This window comes from Polyodon spathula, chromosome 17 (genome assembly GCF_017654505.1).
Source record: "Polyodon spathula isolate WHYD16114869_AA chromosome 17, ASM1765450v1, whole genome shotgun sequence".
NCBI classification, from domain to species: Eukaryota; Metazoa; Chordata; class Actinopteri; order Acipenseriformes; family Polyodontidae; genus Polyodon; species Polyodon spathula.
This window is the reverse complement of record NC_054550.1, coordinates 24772488-24792273: the sequence shown is the minus strand read 5'-3', so window position 1 is coordinate 24792273 and position 19786 is coordinate 24772488. Positions and strand designations below refer to the sequence as shown.

The 19786-nt window shown below is 40.6% G+C and overlaps 1 long non-coding RNA gene across 1 annotated transcript in view; it reads right to left on the bottom strand.

The window, feature by feature from the left end:
- LOC121330416 overlaps window positions 1–16100 on the bottom strand; it is a 32995-nt gene extending 16895 nt beyond the window's left edge. The window contains exons 1-2 of the long non-coding RNA XR_005951857.1: window positions 15928–16100; window positions 15636–15713 (exon numbers count right to left, since the gene is read on the bottom strand). This is a non-coding gene — a long non-coding RNA (uncharacterized LOC121330416). The remainder of the gene's footprint in view (window positions 1–15635; window positions 15714–15927) is intronic.
- Window positions 16101–19786: the final 3686 nt, after the last annotated feature.

Genomic DNA, 19786 nt, shown 5'->3' with positions numbered 1-19786 from the left:
TTCCAGTGTAGATCCACCTTAAGACCCTCCACTTTTGAATCTACCTTAGATTATGAGCCATTTTGCCATTATAGGCTACAACATATTACATTCTCATTTCCAATGTTTCTGCTTAAATTACAACAAAGCACCTTCTGAGACATCAATTGTTGTCTCCGGCATCAGAACCAACTTCTCTTTCATACTGCTGCTACTAATACATTACAAATCAATTATCTACAGTGCCAGGCTGAGGTTCCTTTAATCATAGTTATTGATGCGTCTAATAGCAAAAAGTGACAATTAGGGGAGCTTTTCTGAAGAGTTGAACTGGAACTATTACTGTGCGGCTTCAAAGATCATTATGTCAAACTTCCCAGCACTTTCATGTCCTCCAATGCCTTGGAAAATCGCTTTCATTGGTGCGCCACAGCTTTGTTTTATTTTATTTTTAGTACAGCTATAAGTGTTATTATTTTTATACTGAATTCTGTTTCCCTATATATTAACATCAACTGCATTAATAACTGTGTAGAGCAGTTCAAGCTGAATAAGGGTTCTAAACATTTAACCCATTAAATAAGCAGCTTAAAAAAACATTACTTAGCCACTTGTCAAAGTTCCTGAGACAAAACATGCATTTTATACAAAGATAAACTTTTAGTTTGTGTCCACTTTCTGTACCTTCACCAGTTCAACAAAAGAAAGTTTTTATTCTCGTTCATTATATCTGCATCAGCTTTTGGTGAATTTGTCTCTTTAGATCAAATCATTTATAATTGTATCTTTTATTTGTATCTAATGCCACCTTTCCAACATTTTTACACAATGTCATAAGAGGCAAACAGATTCAACTTGTTCGTTATGGAACAGGAACATGTTTCAGCCTCACTACTGTAGACCAAAGAAGTAAACAGTATTGTATCTGAAAACTCTGTACTTCCCAATCCCAACAACAATGAGAGGACCAGGGATAAAAGGTGCTATCGATACAATTAAGCATCTTATTCAAATATATCTGTGAGAACGTTCTGGATTGAGTACCTCTTGAAATTACGTCAAAGAGAAAATGTTAATTAACCCTGTTCACTTATTTTAGCAAAAAATACTGTACATGCTCATCATTTTTTGTAAAATAAAAACAGGTTAATTACAGTTCAACAGTGCCACCATGTGGCTGGAGCAGACATTAACTTAAGAAATATTCTACCCTATATAAAAATAAAAATAAACTAAACAAACAAGTATGCGAGTAACATACACCCCCAGTCATGACAGCTAATTAAAAATTAGAGCTATCAGCATGAGGCATACATTGATGGCTGTGGCATATCAACAGCGTATAGAATAAGGATTAGAAATCAAATGTGTAATCGTAATTTGATAAGCAATTCTTATAAGTGTGACATAAAGATTGATGGATGAACCTCAATATACAGCAGAAATGTATTGTGTGACATACCAATGGACAAATGAACAGACAGACACCCCCATTCATGCCAAATAATGAAATACAAAACATTCTATTTTATGCCATTAGTACTAGGCTTGGCTATTTTTCTGCTGCTATTTAAAAAAAAAAAAAATTAAAAAAAATTAAAAATTTAGAACAAACAATCCTTTACAGACTTGCAAACTTAATATAGTAATGCTAAAAGTAATTAAATACATGTAATGACATACACATTGTGTTTTTAAAGGTCTTTAATTCTGAAATTTATATTCAAATAAATAACCCAGATAAAATATTTATAAATCATATTTTTAAACTATAGGCCTACCTTCAAACTGGCCAGATATGGAGAGCTCATTATTGTATAGACTTACCAAAAAAAACTAATAATTGTATATTATTATTAGACATGTTTTATTGGTTTGTGTGTGTGTGTGTGTGTGTGTGTGTGTGTATTTATATATGCACGGATTACATCCATATACCTTTGGTGCTTTCATGTGAAGCATAATGATGAGAACCTGTGTGATTTCATCAAGTAGTCCTGGTCCGTGTAAACGTGTGGTTAAAGTCTGAATATTATGGATGCTGACTTTGCCAGTCTACTAGCAATACATTAATCACAAATTATGACTGGTCTTACATGCCAGTAAACATTTTTGGAGCCTAGCAATGCTAGCCGTTTCACTCCTTTACCACTCTCTAACCAACTCTGTTATTAGTTGGATTAGATAAAAGGCTAAAAGAACACTCAAAGAAATAGAAAAGAAACAATTAATATAAGATTATAAAATATATAAACAGAATAGAATTGGGTTCCTTGTGTGATTTAATACTAAGTATTGTTCTCTGTAGATAAAACAGTAATGAGAAAAGGGAGGTTTCCAGAGGAGCAGCCAAATATACATCTATCTAATTGATGCTTGTGTTAGTTGTCGCTGTATGTCTGGGACTATTTATACCAAGGCCTAAAAAGTTACCTTCAAATGATGGATCAATTACATTATTGTTTTATGACAGACGACTTGGCATCAGGTTGCCCACTCTAGACCTAAACCAATAATTTCCATATCATGATTCCAGAGTTAGCTTGTAAAAGTGAAATGTGCAGCCAAAAATAACATTCTGAGAAACTGGGCCTGTTGCTCGAGGTTTGTTTTCCAAATTTCTATATAACCACTGGCGTCTGTTACACAGGTACCAACACGATGAGAACTAACTGCCTCCCCTTAAAGCTGAATCTTCGATTTTGAATTTTTTTTTATAATTCAATTGCTTTTCTAAAGACTCTGAATTCAATGCTCTAAGTTTCAATAGTAAAGAATGGAATGTATTGTGTTATAAAAGAAACCATTACCATTACCACACTAGGCCTTTGTTTTGCGACAATAACTGTACTATATGTGGATCCCAACAAGGGATAATATTACATTTAGATGTACAACCTCTTACACCTGCCTGATTTCCAGGGAACCAATAATTCTCTGGATTCTATACATTGGAAGCAGACCAGCGAGTATCTGGATGGTATTGCCAGCATCAAACAGGTGCACGAGGTGTTCCAATATTACTTCTGTAATATCTCATTAACCAAATGTTTCTCAGGGCACAATAAAACTGATCGGAACAGCATTCTAATAGTTAGCTTCTGATTTTGCGAGTCAACACCCAAATATGGCACAACAATAAACCATGCATGCCCTATTGTCTTAGGGGCTACAGCTTGCAATGCAACTGGAAATCTTAACGTTAGTTGCCAAAAGGGGTAATGCAACATAAAATAACAGCCGAATGCATTAACAAAGTAATAATCACAAGAAGAAACAGCAGGTTCTGGCATGCAAAAACGTGGGCCCCATTCCAGTCCTTCTAACACCAATTTGCCTGATTAATTTGAGACTTGGCTGAGAATTTAGGATATTTTTTTTTTTTATTATTAAAGTGGGAACAACACATAGACAACATTAATTAATGTATATGAAACAAAATTGATGAAAACTTGGAAATGTGCTGCATTAATATATATATATATATATATACTTGCAAAAGTATTCAGACCCCTGACCAATTCTCTCATATTACTGAATTACAAATGGTACATTGAAATTTCGTTCTGTTCGATATTTTATTTTTAAACACTTAAACTCAAAATCAATTATTGTAAGGTGACATTGGTTTTATGCTGGGAAATATTTTTAAGAAAAATAAAAAACTGAAATATCTTGTTTGCATAAGTATTCAACCCCCACACATTAATATTTGGTAGAGCCACCTTTCGTTGCAATAACAGCTTTAAGTCTTTTGGGGTAAGTCTGTACCAGCTTTGCACACAGTGTCGGAGTCATTTTGGCTCATTCTTCTTGGCAGATTTGCTCCAGGTTGTTCAGGTTGGTTGGACGACGATTGTGGACCGCAATTTTGACTAGGCCACTGTAGGACATTCACCTTGTTGTTCTTGAGCCACTCCAATGTTGCTTTGGCCTTGTGCTTGGGATCATTGTCCTGCTGAAATGTGAATTTCCTCCCAAGCTTCAGTTTTTTAGTGGACTGAAGCAGATTCTCTTGCAGTATTTTCCTGTATTTTGCTCTATTAATTCTTCCTTAAATTGTAACAAGATGCCCAGTCCCTGCTGATGAGAAGCATCCCCACAACATGCTGCTGCCACCACCATACTTCACTGTAGGGATGGTGTGTCTTGAGGCATGGGCAGTGTTAGATTTGAGCCACACATAGTGCTTTGTGTTTTGGCCAAAAAGCTCTATCTTGGTCTGTGACGGAGAGCGAATGAATCCGAATCAAAAATCTCTCTCTCGACCAGTGAGGGCACTGTACAACAGGAGCTGCGGGCTTCCTACTGAATGGTTGGGCAGTTCATCCTGGGGACAGTCGGGAGCCGGCCATTCAGAAAGAGGGCGGCGTTACGGTACCTGGAGTCATCGCCCTAGTACGGTGAGCGAAGTTTCAGTCATGAATTGGAGGAGACGTGATTGAACTAGCTATCGGAGGGGGCGGGGCTTAGGGTACTTTAGGGGGACGTGACGCCGTAATCGGCTCCTTTGTTGTGGTTAATGGGAGGAGACAAGGACGGAATCTTGAATGAAGTGTGGGTTCATTGAGGAGTATTGTGTTTGTTTTGCCAGACGGCTGATACGAAGCTGGAGCTGCAGCAAGAAGCCCGGACCTGAACGCACACGAGCACCAGCACTCAGAGCACCGCACCTACACCACAGCACCCAGTTTGGAGACGTGTTTTTGTGTTTATTATTTCGGGACTGCAACCCCTTTGTTTTGTAGCTGGTAATACCCATTGCTGGGTAGAACCAGCTTTATTATTTTGGGTCCAGTTTTCACTGGCAATACCCATTGCTGGGTAGAGCCAGCTTTATTATTTGAAACCCGGTTTAAAAAGGGCATTAAAAGAAACCTGACCGGTAGACTTTGTGTTTGTCCTTTGTTGGAGCACCTCAACTCACCTATACACCGGAGCACTACAAACCACTTTGCCACAATTGGTGTCAGTAGTGGGATCCATGGACATGGCTGCACTAACCACGCTGCTACAGGCACTGGAGCACAGACGGGAGACAGAGGATAGACAGAGGGAGGAGAGATTCACGGCGCTGATCAAGAGGGTCGGTCTTGGAAACGCACCCCGAACTCCAGCAGTACCCGTGATGGCGCTTCTCAATACACGGGCGCAAAAGATGACTGCGGAGGATGACCCGGAGGCGTACTTGGTTGCCTTCGAGCGGTTGGCCACCACTGCGTCATGGCCGAAGGAGTACTGGGCCAGCCAACTGGGTCCCTGTCTGATCGGGGAGGCTCAGGCAGCATATCAGGCCATGACCAACGAGGAGGCTAGCCAGTACGACCTGGTCAAACAGGCCATCCTCCGACGCCTCAATATCACGGGGGAGAGACATCGGCTGCGGTTCCGGGAGTATCGGAGGCCACGGGAGACCCGCCCCAGGGTGGTCACGCAAAAACTTTGTGACCACATGGTGCACTGGCTCAACCTGGCAGAAAAAACGGGTCAGCAAATGGGGGAAGCCATCGTCCTGGAGCAGTTCTGCCATGTGGTCGGCTCCGAGACCCAGGGATGGATACGGCGCCACAATCCGACCACCTTGGAGGCCGCTGTCAGACTTGCGGAGGATTATGAGGACTCCCTGGTCTCCGTAAAGACCGGACTACTGACCCCTCTCGGCGCGCCCATCACCCGCGGATCAGTGCCCTCGTCTCTCCAGTTGGGAACCAGACCTCCCAGATCACCAGCCTCAATGGGCCGGCCCACCTCCCTACCATGGAGACAGCGGTTGGCCCCCAGCTGGGGTAGATTTACTGCCCCCGACCCGCTGCAGTATCAGCAGCGGGACAGACAGCTAACCCCAGTGCCTTCTGCCCCGATCGTCTGTTTCAGGTGCCATGAGCCTGGACACATCGCCCGCTTGTGCCCCGCGGCAATGGAGTGCAACGTGGCAACCTGTTCTCTGGCATCTGAGGCAGGTAAGGTACGGGGAAAGGGTCGGGAGGGGCCTTGTATTATTGATGTAGTGGTTGGTAATGTGAGTACCCATGCTTTAGTGGACTCAGGGTGTGCACAGACCTTAATTCAAACGTCTCTCTTAGGCGGTATGTCGTGGCAGCCACAAGGCAAGGTGGCGATCTCCTGTATCCATGGAGACACGACGACATATCCCACCCTAAAAGCAAATGTGTCGATAGGTTCGACACAACGTCACCTCATAGTGGGGGTGGTGGAAAGGCTGCCGCATCCCGTAATCCTGGGTCGGGACTGGCCACAGTATCGACAATTGCTCCAAAAGGCAGTCCCGACCACACACGTAACCATGGCAGACAGAGCAGGGGAAACGATTGGTGATATTTTTCCCCTGCAAGCCGACCTGTTTAATTCTCTTTTTTGTCCTAGGAAAACAAAGAAAGAGAGACGGATCGAAAAATGGGAAGGTGCATCTCTGAAACGAGGCTGGGGACTGGTGGGAAAGAGCGCAGATGGTATCAAACGCCACTCAAAGGGAGTCGGTACACAGTGTGACCGAGAGGGCGAGGTTACTGGGTCATCCAGGGCAGATGCTACTCCAGCCCCTCTCAATGTACCGGACATGTGGGGCTCAAGCGCGGACCTAGTGTGGGACCAGAAAAACGACCCCACACTGGTGCACGCTTGGGAACAGGTCCGGTCTATTGAAGGTAAGGACGTTGAAGGCGCTGGGGCGCTGGTATATCCACACTTCATTATCAAGGGGCAATTACTGTATAGGGTAAACCCTGCCACGGGCACAGGACAGCCTGTAACGCAATTGATGGTACCCCCGTCGTGTCGGCCTGAGGTCATGAGGTTGGCGCATGACATCCCCTTTGCAGGACACTTGGGAGCCGACAAGACGAGGGAACGCATATTGGCTCGATTTTATTGGGTAGGACTTCATAATGAAGTGTCGAAATATGTAGCCACATGCCCAGACTGCCAGCGACTAGCGCCGGGTCGAGTGCGCCCCGCTCCTTTGGTCCCACTGCCAATTATTTCCACTCCCTTTGAGCGCATTGCAATGGACATAGTGGGCCCTTTGCTACCTTCTGACTCTGGGTATACGCATATATTAGTAGTGGTGGATTATGCAACGCGATACCCAGAGGCAGTTCCATTGAGGTCCACTAGTGCCGCTGCAATAGCCAAAGAACTAGTACAGATTATGTCGAGAGTAGGGATCCCCAAAGAAATACTGACAGAACATGGGACTAACTTTCTGTCTCAAACGCTACAGCAGGTGTATAAAATATTAAAAATACGTCCCATCAGGACGTCCGTTTATCATCCACAATCGGACGGTTTGGTGGAACGTTTTAATCAAACATTAAAACAGATGCTGAGACGATTTGTGAATCAAGAGCAAAAACATTGGGCATCGCTTCTCCCCTACCTCCTTTTTGCAGTGAGAGAGGTGCCGCAGAGTTCAACAGGGTTCTCCCCCTTTGAGCTCCTGTACAGCCGACAACCTCGCGGTATCCTCGATCTGTTGAGAGAGGGGTGGGAGGAGCACAAAGGCTCGTCCAAAAACGTAGTGCAGCATGTGCTCCTACTCCGTGATCGCCTGGATTTGGTCGGTCGTTTGGCCCAGGACAATCTAAAATCGGCACAGCACCGACAACAGCAGCATTACAACAAAAATGCACGGATTCGGACCTTTCGGCCAGGAGACAAGGTAATGCTGCTTCTTCCCACGTCGGAATCGAAGCTATATGCTAAATGGCAGGGGCCATATGAGGTGATTCGGGCTATAGGGAAAGTTAATTATGAAATTCGGCAGCCCGATCGCCGTAATGAACGGGAAATTTACCATGTCAATTTATTAAAGCCCTGGCAGGCAAGGGAATTTATTTATAGCCCCAGGTGAGGTAGAGGATGATTTTGGACCCTGTAGAGGCTCCTAGCATACAGAACATTCCGATGGGGGAACAGTTACTCCCAGATCAGCAGAGAGATCTGCGTAGGTTAATTGAGGAGTTCAGGGATGTTTTTTCTGATGTGCCCGGCAGAACTAATCTCGTTGAATATGACATTATCTCTCCCCCAGGTGTCACGGTTCGAGAGAGACCTTACCGGATCCTAGAAAGTCGACGAAGTGGCGTTCGCAAAGAGGTGCGGGCGGTGCTCGAGCTTGGGGTGATTGAGCCTTCCAGGAGCAAGTGGTGCAGTCCGATTGGGATAGTCGCCAAAAAGGACGGCACCAACCACTTCTGCGTTGATTTCCGCAAGGTGAACGCTATTGCCAAGTTCGATGCATATCCCATGCCTCGGGTTGACAAGCTTCTAGACAGACTGGGAACGGCGAGGTTCATCTCGACTTTGGACCTGACGAAGGGATACTGGCAGATCCCATTAACCCGCAGATCACGTGAGAAAACGGCATTTTCTACCCCTGATGGTTTGTTTCATTTCACAACCATGCCGTTTGGGCTACATGGTGCGCCTGCTGCCTTTCAGAGACTAATGGACCAGGTTTTACGCCCACATCATGAATATGCAGCAGCGTATATTGATGATGTGGTGATTTACAGCTCCACCTGGCGGGAGCATTTGGCTAGGGTCGCAGCCGTCTTGCAGTCTCTGAGGGTAGCCCAGCTGACAGCTAACTTGGGTAAATGTGCCTTTGCCAAAGAAGAAACACAATATTTGGGATTTATTATGGGACATGGGCAGGTGAAACCGTTCGCCACCAAAGTCCAGGCTTTGATGGACGCGGCAATCCCGAAAACCAAGTCCCAGGTGAGGTCTCTCTTGGGGTTGGCCGGTTATTACCGTCGATTCATCCCCGAGTATGCCACAGTGGTAAACCCTCTAGTGAACCTCACTAAAAAGAGCGCACCAAATTTAATTAAATGGACAGGGGAATGTCAAGGGGCCTTTGATACCATTAAGCAACGACTCTGCCGAGCCCCCACCCTGATCACACCAGATTTTGATAAGGAATTCCTCCTCCACACCGACGCTTCTGATGTTGGTCTGGGGGCGGTCTTGTCCCAGCAGGTCGACGGAGTAGAACACCCCATCCTCTACATAAGCAAGAAAATTCTCCCTCGGGAGCGCAACTACTCCGTCATAGAAAAGGAATGTCTGGCCATTAAATGGGCCACTCAGACCTTACGCTATTACCTCTTGGGTCATTCATTCAATCTCGTCACTGACCACGCCCCACTCAGATGGTTAAGCACGATGAAGGATAGCAACGCCCAGATAACTCGGTGGTATCTGGCGCTGCAACCCTTCATGTATTTCATGACACACCGTGCAGGGAAAGATCATCAAAATGCGGATTACTTTTCCCGGGAGGGGGGTGTAATGGGTAAGGTAGATTCAGCCGAGTGTTCCTTCGGCTCCACTCTGAGCGGTGGGATATGTGACGGAGAGCGAATGAATCCGAATCAAAAATCTCTCTCTCGACCAGTGAGGGCACTGTACAACAGGAGCTGCGGGCTTCCTACTGAATGGTTGGGCAGTTCATCCTGGGGACAGTCGGGAGCCGGCCATTCAGAAAGAGGGCGGCGTTACGGTACCTGGAGTCATCGCCCTAGTACGGTGAGCGAAGTTTCAGTCATGAATTGGAGGAGACGTGATTGAACTAGCTATCGGAGGGGACGTGGCGCCGTAATCGGCTCCTTTGTTGTGGTTAATGGGAGGAGACAAGGACGGAATCTTGAATTAAATGTGGGTTCATTGAGGAGTATTGTGTTTGTTTTGCCAGACGGCTGATACGAAGCTGGAGCTGCAGCAAGAAGCCCGGACCTGAACGCGCACGAGCACCAGCACTCAGAGCACCGCACCTGCACCACAGCACCCAGTTTGGAGACGTGTTTTTGTGTTTATTATTTCGGGACTGCAACCCCTTTGTTTTGTAGCTGGTAATACCCATTGCTGGGTAGAACCAGCTTTATTATTTTGGGTCCAGTTTTCACTGGCAATACCCATTGCTGGGTAGAGCCAGCTTTATTATTTGAAACCCAGTTTAAAAAGGGCATTAAAAGAAACCTGACCGGTAGACTTTGTGTTTGTCCTTTGTTGGAGCACCTCAACTCACCTATACACCGGAGCACTACAAACCACTTTGCCACATGGTCTCATCTGACCACAAAACCTTTTCCCAAATCACAGCTGGGTCACTCTCATGCTTTCTGGCAAACTCCAGGTGTGCTTTCAGATGGTACTTTTTGAGTAACAGCTTCTTTCTTGCCACCCTCCCATACAGGTCAGTGTTACGCAGAGATCTTGATATGGTTGACTGGTGCACCATTACTCCACTCCCAGCCACTGAACTCTGTAGCTCCTTCAAAGTGATTGTTGGCCGCCTTCTTGTTTGAGCGCTGAGTTTTGAGGGACGGCCTTTTCTTGGCAGTGCCTGGGTGGTGTGATGCAGCTTCCACTTCCTGATTGTTGATCCAACTGTGCTCACTGGGATATCCAAACACTTGGATATTATTTTGTACCCTTCCCCTAATCTATGCATTTGTATTACTGTATCTCTAACTTCTGTAGAATGCTCTTTCATCTTCATTTTCCTTCAGATTCACAGAGTTATCAATGATCCTTCCACAGTGAATTGGTCAGGGGTCTGAATACTTTTGCAAGGCACTATATATATATATATATATATATATATATATATATATATATATATATATATATATATATATATATTAATGCAGCACATTTCCAAGTTTTCATCAATTTTGTTTCATATAAATTCTGTTTATGTTTTGCTTTTTTTTTTTTTAAAGAAATTATTATTTTAGCCTGGCAACAAAAATTGCAATTTTGAGAAACAATAATAAGCAATACTGGTATTGGCAGTTTAACATTATGAATCTTTAGAAAGAAATGTTGCCTTCATGTAATGTCTGTATCTAAAACCTTGTCCAGCATCACTGTAGTGTACAGGCTGTGTATGCGCTCCTGTATTGTAACTTACTGGTAACCACTGTATAAAATCCTGACCTTTCTCACTCTATAACAATTTCTTTCTTGCCTAATAAAAATGTTTGTTAAAAAAAGAGGTATTGGTTAGTATAGGTATGTGTGGCAGGCTGGCGAGTGGATAGAGGCCCAGAGACAGACTGCAGTTCAAAAAAAATAACTATTTTATTATAAATAAACACAAAATGAAAGGGCATAAGGGCCAAAACAAAACAATTTAAACACAAAGAAAGACAAAAAGCAAAATTTACAAAAATAACAATCTCCAGGCTGGGCAATGCCTTCACTGGATTCAAGCTCTCCAAACAACCAAAAAAAAACCAACCTGCTTCCTCAGCTCCCTCTCCCCAAATGAGAAGCAGAGGCCTCCTTTTATATCAGGTGGCTGGGCGCTGATTGATCGTTAATCAACTAATCAACCCCAGCCACCTGAACCTAATAAACCCAGGCAGGTAGGGGAAGTTAACCCCATCTCTGCCAATTTAAAGGGCAGAGCTTTGCTCTGCCACAGTATGTTAGTAATTGACATACACTATTCCTTTGTACCGCTATAAATATGGTAGGGTATCATGATTAAGTATGTAACCAAGACCTACATGTAGGAAATATCATAAGAAATGGCAAAAAATACAGTTAACTCGACAAGTGGCAGCTTACATGCGTACATACAGACAGACAGACAGACAGGCAGACAGACAGAAAAACAAACAGAGATGAACCTCTTCACTGTATCCCATTTGCCAAGCTTATAGCATCCCTTTGGGAATAATTAGACATGAGGTGGTACTTTTATAGTCGTTATCAAGCCCTATCTATTTCCCATGTCATGTTTCAGTAACACAACGTTGCTTGTAAACTTAAGACAGAATCATATCAATTCCAATACACTATATCTTTAGAGCACAGACAGTACCATGCTTTATTTAGAGAGTTAAGCCTGGCTGAAACCTTCCTCATTAAACATGTGATAATGTGGACTGCACCTCTAAGAGAGTTATTCAAGGTAAATCCTGAATATTTCAATTCTTGTACTGGGTTTCACTTTGTTTTCAGATGGTTGGGTCGGTCAGACAGGCACCTTCTATTTATACAGTATAACAAGTACAGAGAGATTTAGCAGCGAATAACTTTTACATATCCGGTGGTCCTGAGCGTTTTTTTTTTTTTTTTTTTTTAAATGGATCTCATTTTGGAATCTATTTTGCATTCATTTAAATCCAACAACAGATTGACCAGATGAATTGCAATGTTCCAAATGACACCACGTTACATTACACTATAACTACATGGTTATGTATGGCTTGTTATCTTAAATGCTACCAAAATTGGCATGTACGGTATGTATGTAGGAATAAACAAGATTAGTTTACTTGTCTGCTGTTTTGAGTGGAGTTATATTTTCAATACAGACATGGCAATTTATCCCACAACAATATACTGATTTGCAGTGTTGACAGAGTTTAATGTACATGTTAACTTTGTTTGAAGAGCATGAAGAAAGTAGCCCTGCAGTTCATATTTGCAGAACATAATTGCACGCCCTGTCGTGTGTTATTGCTCAAATATACAACTGTTATTTAATGAACAAGCACACTGATTACAATGTAGTGTGGCATACAATATTTATTGTACAGCGAGAGATTCAAACAGTTACTATCCTCCCAAAGAAAAACACATACTAAATATTTTTGTTTTATCTAACTGGACATAGTCCAATCCTTCAAATTTGAAAACAACAGAATGGCTTCAATAATAAATCAATCACAGTCCTTTACAGAGTCCCACAACTACCCTCAGCACTGCCCTCCTACACAGCTGTATTCAATCCCTAATTACACCACCCTGAACACATTGCACAGCCACAACTAATTTCCTCAAGATGTGGCAGTGCACTTACTGTACACACTGTGTGCTGATTGTCAGGCACCTGGGAGCTTTAACTAGCCGGGTACAGTGGGATCAAAAACACAACATGGAAGACATTTTCAAGAATGGCATGTTGAAATGCAAGCCCATTCAGCACTCACGCCTACTTTGGGAATGCTTTTAAAACCCTTTTCACAAGTGGAAAATCGATTTTTTTATCTGCAATGTTACAAAACTTGTGCATACTTTTAAATACTTAAACAAATATTTTTGAGTTCCTTGTTACAAGCTTTGTAATATTAAAATAGAAAAAGTAACTTTTATTTATTTTTTTTTTAATTAATATTCTGAGGTGTTTGCAATAATTCTGAGGGGTTTGGGTTGTGTTTCTCCAATATTGCAATCTCTTTTTTTTCTCTAAATCTGCCTTTACCTGTTTCTAAAGTTCTCAGCTTTATATTCCACTCAGAGCATGTGCCAATGTGTCCAACCTATTCCCTCTGTTTAGTAGCATTTTACATTATTTTATAACATGAAACAACCTCTGACTTCACATATATAGATAAATAATGTGAGCAAAATACAAGGCTGTCTATTTACCATACTATTGATACAGGTTAACTTCAGATTTACATGGTCACACAGACATTTCTTTGTATTAATATTGACTAGAAGCAGGCAAGCTGCTAGTCAATCCTTCCACCAGTATTGCCCTGACATTTACCAAGAAACATGGGAAAACTGATTAACAGCACAGTTTCCTTTTTTTTTTAACAATGATAAATTCCCAAGGCTTTGTCTAACATTAGCAGTTTGTTTTTCCTTTACAAAAAAAAATGTGCAACCTCGGCATTGGGTTGAATGGTTTGTGAATATAGCCCTTCCGTGGTACTGATTGTTCAGGCAGATAAGGTCACTAATGAAGATGGCTCCATTCTCCACTAACTTGTAGAGGGTTTTTTTTTTTTTTTTTTTTTTTAATCACAAATTTAACTCTGTATAACCAATACGAGCCACAGAGTTTGCTGACTAGACTCTCAAAAGCCTAAATAATGTTCATGTGTCAAAAAAAACAAACATTTGGCACACTGCACATTTCTGTCTGTAAACTCAATGAAAAACAATAAAACACGTTATGGTTCTGCTATACTTAGACAGACAGAGATTCAAAGAGGACAATTTATTATTAATCTATCTGATCTTTCCTCTGCCTCCAAATCTCCACCCACTGGCAAGGCTACCTTACACATCTGTAACTACAAGTCCAGTTTCAGCTTTGCTATCATTCACTCCCTCTCCATACTACCAACTATGCCAGTCTGTCTCTTGGTCCTCGTTGCTGCTAGACTAAATAGTCTCTTTATATTACAAAACTAGTTTAGCCAAGAAGTGGAAGTGAAATGTCATGCCAATATATAAATGTACACTCCCCTGGACCAATATGAGGTCTGACTGCCCTTTATCATCAGTTACTGTCACACGTTCACATACAGTGTCATCAAGATTGTCTGTATGACAGTTCCCATTCAGGAGTACTTTAAAGCAACACATATTGGGAGCTGTATTGCCTTCTGTGCAGCCCAGATCTCAGCTGGTTGATAGTGTAAGTTCTCGAGACCAGCTCCTACAAGTGAATAACATCTCATGAGACACTGGACACATTATGAGTCTGGCTACACTTAATGTTGCAGTGGATTTGAAGTGCCGTCTGTACCAATATTTTTACACCATTTTCTTTACTTTGCAGATTAAATGATTTCAGGGACTACTACGTAATGTAGTGATTTAGGCTGCAATAAATGTTCACGTAGAAGTTTTATTGTATCTACAGCAAGTCAGGTGTACATTGTTTAATGTTTTATGGATTTGTTACAATGTTGCCTTCCATGCACATCTATGATTGTGAACTCCAACGTATTTATATAGTTAGAAGAAAGCAACATTTTAATATTAATAAGCAACACATTGTATTGCTAACAGCCATGGAAGGTGCCCACTGTATGACAACCCCATACAAGAGAATCAATGTTGAATCAATGAATCAATTTTCTTGAACCAGTATGGCCAATTGAAAAACATTAATATCAATTTCCAACAGGAATATATACAGATCTGTAGGCAATTTTTTTTCTTTTAAATCACCAGTTGCCTGCAGTTGTGTTTTATGTGTATGGTGGTCAAGCAAATATGTCTCTATAATCATTAGTAAACTGCATAGTAAACACAAGCAAAGCAGAAGCTTTGGGTCAGTTGCAGTGTACCAGTGATTTACTCCACATCTACTGGACTAAAATGTGGACTAGTCTACAGCCGCGGCCAAAGGTTTTGCATCACCCTATAGAATTAACACGTTTTATAAAGTCGAATGAAACTTGTTAAATAATGCTATGTTAATAATTACATACCACTTTGTAGTTTTTCATATACTTAATAAAAAAAAAAAAAAAAAAAAACGGGAAAGTCTGATTTAGCAGATGATCTAAAAAAAAAAACAAACCTTACACTAGTACCTGCCCTCTGTCAAAATACTGTAATAATGTAACCACAACCCAGGAACTAAAGTTTAGCCAACCAAAAATGAAGACTACTAGTGCTACGAAGGCTCAATTTCGTAACGTGATTCACCCGGGTTGCCATCAAACTGATACGTTCTTGTTGTTACATGCAAAAGAGTTTGTTTTGTTTTGTTTTGTTTTTGCTTTTTAGGAAAACTATGTTGTCTGCTATTCGACCGAAGACCAACGTAATAGAAAATGTCTACACAAAAAAGACTTATACCTGTCACGCGATTTTGCAATAGGAATTGCAAACAAGAACTCAAAATTGTTATTAAAGTGTTGACTTACCAGCGGAACCGCCAGCCATAATTTGATGAGACGCTTCTCTCAATAAACCGTGTTGTTGTTTTGACGACATTTCTGGACCTGTTGAAATAAAAAAAGGCAGGAAAACAAGAGAATGAATGTAAGGAATCTAAAAACAATAAATCGGAGGAGCTGACATTTGTAGCATAATAATAATAATAATAATAATAATAATAATAATAATAATAATAATAATATATTATTATTATTAGTAGTAGTAGTAGTAGTTGTATTGTTAGTATTAACGTCTGTGTACCAAGGGAAGTAGCTTTACCCAAGAAACAGAGCTATAAGAGGGTTGACTTGCTTCCTGCAGTTCAGTATTAATTTCCAGTTTCCCTTTGAAACTCAACCGCACTATGTGAATTGGGGACTTTTTGAGTTCAGTTTTTAGTTTGCTTTGCCAAGTTCAGTGTGTTCATAATTATTTTACTACCAGGCCGGAGAGTTGGTGAGCGACGAGGAAGACACCTACCCACTTTCCAGCGTTCATTAACCCTTAGAGCAGCAGTTACATAATTATAACCCGCTGTCAAAGAACAGTACCACCCCCAAGGAGGAATGTCATTCATGAATGGATATGATGTATTTATTTATCTATCTATTTATTTATTTATTTTTGTCAAAGTATTATTCCTACAGTTTCTGTGCAAACCTCTCCATTGTAGGTGGCCCTCACCTGTATTATGTTTTAAAATGTAAACTAAAACATTAAAAAAAAGAAAAGGTATTGTAGGAGGATCATTTTAGACACTGAATCATGTTCTTGATGCATTAATATGTTAATTAAATACTGCAAGTGAAAATCAATGTAAAAATGTGAAATAAATACAAAAGTAAAATACTGTAAGGATGACTAATAACAATGAAATTATAAGGCGGAAGTAAACCATCTAAGAAGAATAAGTAGTAGTTACCATCAGTAAATGTATATTATCACCACTTTTGCAGTGATACTTTATGGAAGAGTCAGTAAGGGCCCAGAGTAGTGGAAATCTTCAGCAAACAGAATGGCCCAGTTTTGAGATTGTTCTCTTTGAAACATCAGTAGTTTTGCTGTCTGGGTTCACCTTTTGTATGTACAAATTGCCTTTTTTTTTACTTTCAAATATGGTTTTATCTGGGTTTGGTGTGACATTATGTGCAAGAAAATGTAAATGCCTTGCCAAATAGAATGATTAATTTATGAATTCACTCTCCCACTGCTAGACTAATGTATGAATCACCTGGCAACAAAAGACGGTCCAGTTAAATACCCAGTGAAAGGGGTGTCATATAAATACAGATTAATTTATTATCTACCTTTTATAAAATGTATAACATGCCATTGCCTGGCATTAAATACAAACTCCCATTGTATGCTGTCAGATGATTTACAGTAATTCTTTTGTATATATATCCTTCAACTTGGCAGCATAGGATTGCCATTTTTTTTGTTTTCTTTCCCATACTGTTAAGTTTACAGTTTTCTTGGCTAATTTATCACGCTTTTCCATTTCACACCAGAGGGTACATATTTCCATCCCAATAAATATAATTTATTGTATGTCTGGCTTATGGCACAGTAATTCTATTATTATTATTATTATTATTGTTATTATTATTATTATTATTATTATTATTATTATTGTCTATTATCAGAGTGCAAACCATGGTTTTAAAATGTGTTCTGTAATTTGACGTTCTATGTAGGGCATCTTTTGTATAAGATATTTAATCTGACTGCTCAATCTGTACTTGCATCTCTTGAACAAAAAAAGACCCTTTCTTAGAAATGATATACAATACCTTTTGTCAGCACTGGCCCACTTTGTTCTGTTAAAAATCCTTTGGTTCTGCCTGTTGAATATGTACAGTGCCTTGCAAAAGTATTCAGACCCTCTCACAATTTTCACATTTTGTTGCTTTAAAGCTTACAACCATGACGCTTTGAAGTAGGAATTAATGTGTTATATACACAACCTACTCCACACTTTCAAAGCAAAAACAAAAAGAAGTAAATAGAAAATTAATATGAAATAAAAATGGAAAAGTCATACCTAAATTAATTCAAGTGCACAAAATGACCTTAACAAGCCACACAATTAGTTCAATGGCCTGTGCAATATTAGTGGTTCTCATGATTTCAGAATAAAAACACCTGTCTCTGTGAGGTTCCTTGGTCAGGTAGTGAATTTCAAGCAAATACTCAACCATTAAGACCAAGGAGCTTTCAAGCAAGATAAAGTCATTGAAAAGCACAGATCAGGAAAAGGGTACAAAAAAATATTGAAGTCTCTGAATATCCCTGTGAGCACAGTCTACTCAATCATCAAGACATGGAAGGTGCATTGTACCACCCAGACACTGCCTAGATCAGGCCGTCCCTCCAAACTGAGCAGCCGAGCAAGGAGGAAATTGGTGAGATGCCACTATGAGGAGCTACAGAGTTCAATGGCTGAGATGGGAGAAAATGTGCATCAGTCAACAATATCCAAAACACTTCACAAAAGTAGCCTGTATGGCAGGGTGGCAAAAAGGAAGCCATTACTAAAAATAAGCCATCTCAAAGCCTGCATGGAGTTTGCAACAAAGCACCTGAGTGATCCTGCAAAAATGTGGCAAAAGGTGTTGTGGTCATACGAGACCAAATTGGAACTTTTTGGTCTAAATGCCAAGCGTTACATTCGGCGCAGACCCAACAGCACTTCTGCCAGTCAGCACCATTCCTACAGTCAAGCATGGTGGTGGCAGCATCATGCTATGGGGATGCTTCTCAGAAGAGACTGGAAAGCTTGTTAGGATTGAAGGGAAAATGGATGGAGCAAAGTACAGGCAAATACCAGAGGAAAATCTGTTTCAGTCTGCTAAAGACTTAAAACTGGGGCAAAAATTCACCTTTCAGAAGGATAATGACCCAAAGCACGAGGCCAAAGCTACACTGGAGTGGCTTAAGAATAAGAAAGTGAATGCCTGTGAGTGGCCCAGTCAAAGTCCTGACTTGAATCCTATTGAGAATCCGTAGAAATACTTGAAAACTGCTGTCCATAAGCAATGCCCAAGCAACTTGAGAGAGCTTGAGCAAATCTGCCAAGAAGAATGGGCACAAATTGCACCAAGCCGGTGTGCAAAGTTAGTAGAGACTTACCCAAAAAGCCCTGCGGCTGTAATCGCTGCCAAAGGTGCTTCCACCAAATATTGAGTTGACGGGTCTGAATACTTATGCAATCAACATATTTCAGTTTTTTCTTTCTTTTTTGCTGACATTTACTGTAACTTTTCTTACCCTTAGAAGTCTTCAGTTTGAGCATTCAAGTTTTGAATACAATATTAAGTTTAAAAAATGGGTATGCATCATTTTGTAATTTCACAAAATGGGACACCATAGGAAGGGTCTGAATACTTTTGCAAGGCACTGTATGTATTTGAAATATAATACTATAGATGAAAATTTGTTGAAGCTTCCTGGTACATAAACACTTCATGTGTTGTTGTTCAAACTCACTACAGTGATTGAAACTACAATAAAGGTACCAGGATGCTGAATTTTATGCTAACGTATTTTAAATTATGCATATTCTTAATTAACTTAAAGGGTTTAAGGCATTATTTTTGTGTAGTTATATATGGTTATTTAACATGTTAAGATTATAGTGAAAAAAATGGATAGCCACCATTGATTTTCATAGAACTTTCCATACACAATTTCCTTTTTTTTTTTTTTTTTTTAAATATCAATATCGTATCAATCTTCCTGTTTAAGTGGTGTATATTCCACAGAAAGTAATAAGGGGTAAAGCTGTGGTCCTTAATAAAACCAGGGATTAAGTCATGTATTTCTGGTTACATGGGATTTACTACTTGTTGTTGGCAAGAAAATACCATTAAAGCTTTGCCCTGTTTAAACTCAAAATATTCAGAGAATGAGTCACACACATATTTTTTCCTGCTGTTCTCCAGAAATTTTTTCTTGATGCAGCAGTTACAGTAAATAACTGAAGCAGCTTTTCTATGAGAACACGTGATGCAAACGATTGGTATAGTCTGAATGCAGCTTTCTTACTGTGATGTGAAAAAAAAAAAAAAAAAAAAAAAAACTACATTCACCGCAATGAAACCTGGCAACACAACATTTTAGGCCACCCACTATATAT